The sequence below is a fragment of the Oncorhynchus keta genome, chromosome 4 (genome assembly GCF_023373465.1).
Source record: "Oncorhynchus keta strain PuntledgeMale-10-30-2019 chromosome 4, Oket_V2, whole genome shotgun sequence".
Lineage (NCBI taxonomy): Eukaryota > Metazoa > Chordata > Actinopteri > Salmoniformes > Salmonidae > Oncorhynchus > Oncorhynchus keta.
In genome coordinates, this window is record NC_068424.1 from 70,527,891 (window position 1) to 70,534,074 (window position 6,184).

At 47.7% G+C, this 6,184-nt stretch overlaps 1 long non-coding RNA gene across 11 annotated transcripts; it reads right to left on the reverse strand.

Moving 5' to 3' along the window:
* Positions 1-1,032: 1,032 nt before the first annotated feature.
* Positions 1,033-5,716, reverse strand: LOC127927753 (uncharacterized). Of its 11 annotated transcripts, none has more exons than XR_008128967.1 (4): positions 5,654-5,716; positions 5,034-5,312; positions 4,879-5,002; positions 1,033-4,847 (listed from the first exon to the last, which is right to left on the reverse strand). It is a non-coding gene; the product is annotated as an uncharacterized LOC127927753 (long non-coding RNA). The 11 variants fall into 11 exon arrangements; XR_008128969.1 differs by having other exon boundaries at positions 5,034-5,219; positions 5,654-5,700; XR_008128966.1 differs by having other exon boundaries at positions 5,034-5,343; positions 5,561-5,660.
* Positions 5,717-6,184: the final 468 nt, after the last annotated feature.

A 6,184-nucleotide genomic window follows, 5' to 3' on the forward strand; every position in this document is an offset into this window, starting at 1 on the left:
TCACAAAAAAGTAATGTTAGCTGAGGAAGATTATATCATAGAACAAAAATTATGTATAATATCTCCTAATCCTGTGTTTACCAGACTTCATATTCAGCGTTTATCCAAAAACCCTACAAAAACTCCATCCATTTTCCCATAGGCTTTGTCCAACAAACCATGGAGGAGTTAATGCTTACAAAAAGACACCATTACTACTGCTCTCTCTTGAACAACTGTTCTCTTCAACAGAGTAATTCGCTCTACTTCCTGTTCCATATAACTCCAGCTGTCCATCCATAGCTACACACTGACCCCTGGTGGGGGGCTTTGGTCATTACATCTGTATACATTTGAGAGAGATTCTAACATAATAATAATAATAATATTAAATGCTATTTAGCAGACGCTTTTATCCAAAGTGGATTATAGGCATGCCTGCATACATGCATTTTAACATGTGTGTGGTCCCGGGAAAAGAACACAGTGTGGCAAGCACCACACTACCAACTGAGCAACAGAGGATATACACCGAGTGTGCAAAACATTAGGAAAGACCTTAATATTGAGATGCACCCCCCTTTGCCCTTAGAACTGCCTCAATTCGTCAAGGGGATGGATTTTATAAGCTGTCAAAAGCATTCCACAGGGATGTTGGTCCATGTTGACTCCAAAGCTTCCCACAGTTGTGTCAAGTTGGCTGGATGTCCTTTGGGTGGTGGAACGTTCTTGATTCACACGAGAAACTGTTGTGCATGAAAAAAAAAAATGGGAATAATATAATAACTCTACTCCACTTCCTGATAGATCAATAAATGTACGATTGACTTTATTTAAGCCATTGGCTGATATCAGGAGTATAGGCAATTGACCAATGTCCTCACTCGGATCAAGGCAAGATTTTCCAGGTTACATCAGTTGATGCCACTTAACTATCTCTGCCTGGACGTCTCCACTCCAAGGGTTTCTGGGTAACATTGGATTGCCAATCATCAAAATATCTTTCAAAGAAACAATTAATCAATCAAATGTATTTAAAAAAACAACATACAATTTCATTTGAATAACTTTATTTATAATATTAACATTTAAACATCATCATCCAGGGATATTTGAAGCAAATAAATCCATAAAGTATTTTACGGTTCATCATCGGTTGCCAGGCAGCTTGTACACAGCAGAACAGGGGTGTATAAATATCAACTGTTTAGACAGACAGTAGTGTAGTAGGCTAGAATGGCTTCCTGGCCAATACCTTTCTCTACCATTTAATGTATACATCTCATTCGATAGAACTACACTGGCCAGGGAACACTAAATAAACTGAAGTCTCTGATGATGACTTGTGTCCTTATGTGTCAAAATCATTCCCAATCATTGGTTCTGATCCAATATCCACACTAGTGTCCTAGCTACTTAGTATGAAGCAACGTAGTATGGAAGCAGTACAACATTCCTGTCTGCGTGTAGCTACACAACTGACCATGCCTGTCTGCGTGTAGCTACACAACTGACCATGCCTGTCTGCGTGTAGCTACACAACTGACCATTCCTGTCTGCGTGTAGCTACACAACTGACCATGCCTGTCTGCGTGTAGCTACACAACTGACCATTCCTGTCTGCGTGTAGCTACACAACTGAACATTCCTGTCTGCGTGTAGCTACACAACTGACCATGCCTGTCTGCGTGTAGCTACACAACTGAACATTCCTGTCTGCGTGTAGCTACACAACTGACCATGCCTGTCTGCGTGTAGCTACACAACTGACCATGCCTGTCTGCGTGTAGCTACACAACTGAACATTCCTGTCTGCGTGTAGCTACACAACTGAACATTCCTGTCTGCGTGTACCTACACAACTGACCATGCCTGTCTGCGTGTAGCTACACAACTGACCATGCCTGTCTGCGTGTAGCTACACAACTGACCATTCCTGTCTGCGTGTAGCTACACAACTGAACATTCCTGTCTGCGTGTAGCTACACAACTGACCATGCCTGTCTGCGTGTAGCTACACAACTGAACATTCCTGTCTGCGTGTAGCTACACAACTGACCATGCCTGTCTGCGTGTAGCTACACAACTGACCATGCCTGTCTGCGTGTAGCTACACAACTGAACATTCCTGTCTGCGTGTAGCTACACAACTGAACATTCCTGTCTGCGTGTACCTACACAACTGACCATGCCTGTCTGCGTGTAGCTACACAACTGAACATTCCTGTCTGCGTGTCGCTACACAACTGACCATGCCTGTCTGCGTGTAGCTACACAACTGACCATGCCTGTCTGCGTGTAGCTACACAACTGACCATTCCTGTCTGCGTGTAGCTACACAACTGATCATTCCTGTCTGCGTGTACCTACACAACTGATCATTCCTGTCTGCGTGTAGCTACACACCTGAACATTCCTGTCTGCGTGTAGCTACACAACTGACCATTCCTGTCTGCGTGTAGCTACACAACTGACCATTCCTGTCTGCGTGTCGCTACACAACTGAACATTCCTGTCTGCGTGTAGCTACACAACTGAACATTCCTGTCTGCGTGTCGCTACACAACTGAACATTCCTGTCTGCGTGTCGCTACACAACTGAACATTCCTGTCTGCGTGTCGCTACACAACTGAACATTCCTGTCTGCGTGTCGCTACACAACTGAACATTCCTGTCTGCGTGTCGCTACACAACTGAACATTCCTGTCTGCGTGTAGCTACACAACTGATCATTCCTGTCTGTGTGTACCTACACAACTGATCATTCCTGTCTGTGTGTACCTACACAACTGATCATTCCTGTCTGTGTGTACCTACACAACTGAACATTCCTGTCTGTGTGTACCTACACAACTGAACATTCCTGTCTGTGTGTACCTACACAACTGATCATTCCTGTCTGTGTGTACCTACACAACTGAACATTCCTGTCTGTGTGTACCTACACAACTGATCATTCCTGTCTGTGTGTCGCTACACAACTGATCATTCCTGTCTGTGTGTACCTACACAACTGATCATTCCTGTCTGTGTGTACCTACACAACTGATCATTCCTGTCTGTGTGTACCTACACAACTGATCATTCCTGTCTGTGTGTACCTACACAACTGAACATTCCTGTCTGTGTGTACCTACACAACTGAACATTCCTGTCTGTGTGTACCTACACAACTGATCATTCCTGTCTGTGTGTACCTACACAACTGATCATTCCTGTCTGTGTGTACCTACACAACTGATCATTCCTGTCTGTGTGTACCTACACAACTGATCATTCCTGTCTGTGTGTACCTACACAACTGAACATTCCTGTCTGTGTGTACCTACACAACTGAACATTCCTGTCTGTGTGTACCTACACAACTGATCATTCCTGTCTGTGTGTACCTACACAACTGATCATTCCTGTCTGTGTGTACCTACACAACTGATCATTCCTGTCTGTGTGTACCTACACAACTGATCATTCCTGTCTGTGTGTACCTACACAACTGAACATTCAAAAGTTATTTTTAATGTTTCCATGGGCAAACAGTCAGCTGAAGACTTCTATACACACTTCTTGTACATGTCTGACAGCCAGTGATCTGTAGTGATCCTGTCAAAATCTATATATGCCATTTAGCAGAAAATCTGAGCTTTAGAGTCGGTCTACACTGGACCTCATGATCATTGCTGTATTGCGCGTATTCAGAAAGCTGGTGTGGTTTCTAAGGTTCTGTGTGGGTACTGAACTGTACATAGCCGGTCAGATTGGTTTTTACTCAGATGACCTGCCTAAACCAGCTCAAAAAGCGCTTTTCAGGAGTGTCAGCATCAACCACGTCCAACTGAACCAACTGAAGCCAAACTAACAAAAGGCAGGCCTTCCTCAGCGATGTTAGAGGGAAACATGGGCCACCAGGTTAAATGTTAGGGGATAAGTCAGAGGCCAGAATAACCTGGGGCCGAGGCCCGGCCTGCCCCTGTGCCCAACCATCCGTCCATTTGTCTGTCTGTCCTTTGGAGGGGTATCGTTGTGCGTAATGTCAGGCCTTTAAATGTGCCCCTCCAAAATCTAGCACACACAGGTCAGTCCAATCACAGAGGGTTATTATCTATATTATAGCTACACTACTGTAGTCTATAAACAGGCGAGTTACGATGCTGAGCCACCTGTCTGTGAAAAACAATGAGGTCAATCTAATGTGTCAGGTGGTAGCTGGTCCTTCACTGTCCAACGGATAGAAAACATGGGGAATTAATTACAACGCTTAAGACGAAGGTTGGTTGTAATCTTAATAAACATTTCATGACTGAATACAACTAAATCTCTAAATAAAAACACACAATAACAGTATCTATGGCACAATTATTATAGTAGAAAAACACAGCTTGTGTATGTTTTCACCCAGTTCAAGCCTGTGTGTTTGTAAATCATGTTAAGATTTGCAGTTTCAACATTCGATGGAATGTGGCACTAATAAATTCAAAAAAGAAAAACAACGTTTGTCTATTCCCTTCTGCACAAACACAAAATGCTGCCTCCTAGTGGGTGGCCAGGCACTGTAGTCCCCTCCGAGTGGGTGGCCAGGCACTGTAGTCCCCTCCTAGTGGGTGGCCAGGCACTGTAGTCCCCTCCTAGTGGGTGGCCAGGCACTGTAGTCACCTCCTAGTGGGTGGCCAGGCACTGTAGTCACCTCCTAGTGGGTGGCCAGGCACTGTAGTCCCCTCCTAGTGGGTGGCCAGGCACTGTAGTCCCCTCCTAGTGGGTGGCCAGGCACTGTAGTCCCCTCCTAGTGGGTGGCCAGGCACTGTAGTCCCCTCCTAGTGGGTGGCCAGGCACTGTAGTCCCCTCCTAGTGGGTGGCCAGGCACTGTAGTCCCCTCCTAGTGGGTGGTCAGGCACTGTAGTCACCTCCTAGTGGGTGGCCAGGCACTGTAGTCCCCTCCTAGTGGGTGGCCAGGCACTGTAGTCCCCTCCTAGTGGGTGGCCAGGCACTGTAGTCCCCTCCTAGTGGGTGGCCAGGCACTGTAGTCACCTCCTAGTGGGTGGCCAGGCACTGCAGTCACCTCCTAGTGGGTGGCCAGGCACTGTAGTCCCCTCCTAGTGGGTGGCCAGGCACTGTAGTCCCCTCCTAGTGGGTGGCCAGGCACTGTAGTCACCTCCTAGTGGGTGGCCAGGCACTGTAGTCACCTCCTAGTGGGTGGCCAGGCACTGTAGTCCCCTCCTAGTGGGTGGCCAGGCACTGTAGTCACCTCCTAGTGGGTGGCCAGGCACTGTAGTCCCCTCCTAGTGGGTGGCCAGGCACTGTAGTCCCCTCCTAGTGGGTGGCCAGGCACTGTAGTCACCTCCTAGTGGGTGGCCACGCACTGTAGTCCCCTCCTAGTGGGTGGCCAGGCACTGTAGTCACCTCCTAGTGGGTGGCCGGGCACTGTAGTCCCCTCCTAGTGGGTGGCCAGGCACTGTAGTCACCTCCTAGTGGGTGGCCAGGCACTGTAGTCACCTCCTAGTGGGTGGCCAGGCACTGTAGTCAACTCCTAGTGGGTGGCCAGGCACTGTAGTCCCCTCCTAGTGGGTGGCCAGGCACTGTAGTCACCTCCTAGTGGGTGGCCAGGCACTGTAGTCTCCTCCTAGTGGGTGGCCAGGCACTGTAGTCCCCTCCTAGTGGGTGGCCAGGCACTGTAGTCACCTCCTAGTGGGTGGCCAGGCACTGTAGTCACCTCCTAGTGGGTGGCCAGGCACTGTAGTCCCCTATTGGGTGGCCAGGCACTGTAGTCACCTCCTAGTGGGTGGCCAGGCACTGTAGTCACCTCCTAGTGGGTGGCCAGGCACTGTAGTCCCCAACACTAGTGGTGAGAGGGCCACATAGGTAGGGGGCGCTACAGGGGGCAGAGGGTGGTGTGAGCCTGGGATGGGCTAGGGAGGCAACTCCTTTCTGTCCTGCCTGTGGGTGTGAAAGCTACCAGACCTGGGTTAAAGGAAATATTATTTGATTGATTTATTTCCAAATACTTTGAACGATTGACTGAGACTGATGAACATGGTGTGCACTTTTGGGACTATTGCGTCAGGCAAACTCAATAAAGTGCAACTCAAGCATTTGAAAGAAAACCCATACTATTTGAACTCAGGAGTGGTAGATTTCATATTACACAGGTAGTCTCTTCAATTCACACACACACACACACACCTCTACTGTCCAACAACGCATCAACTTGTT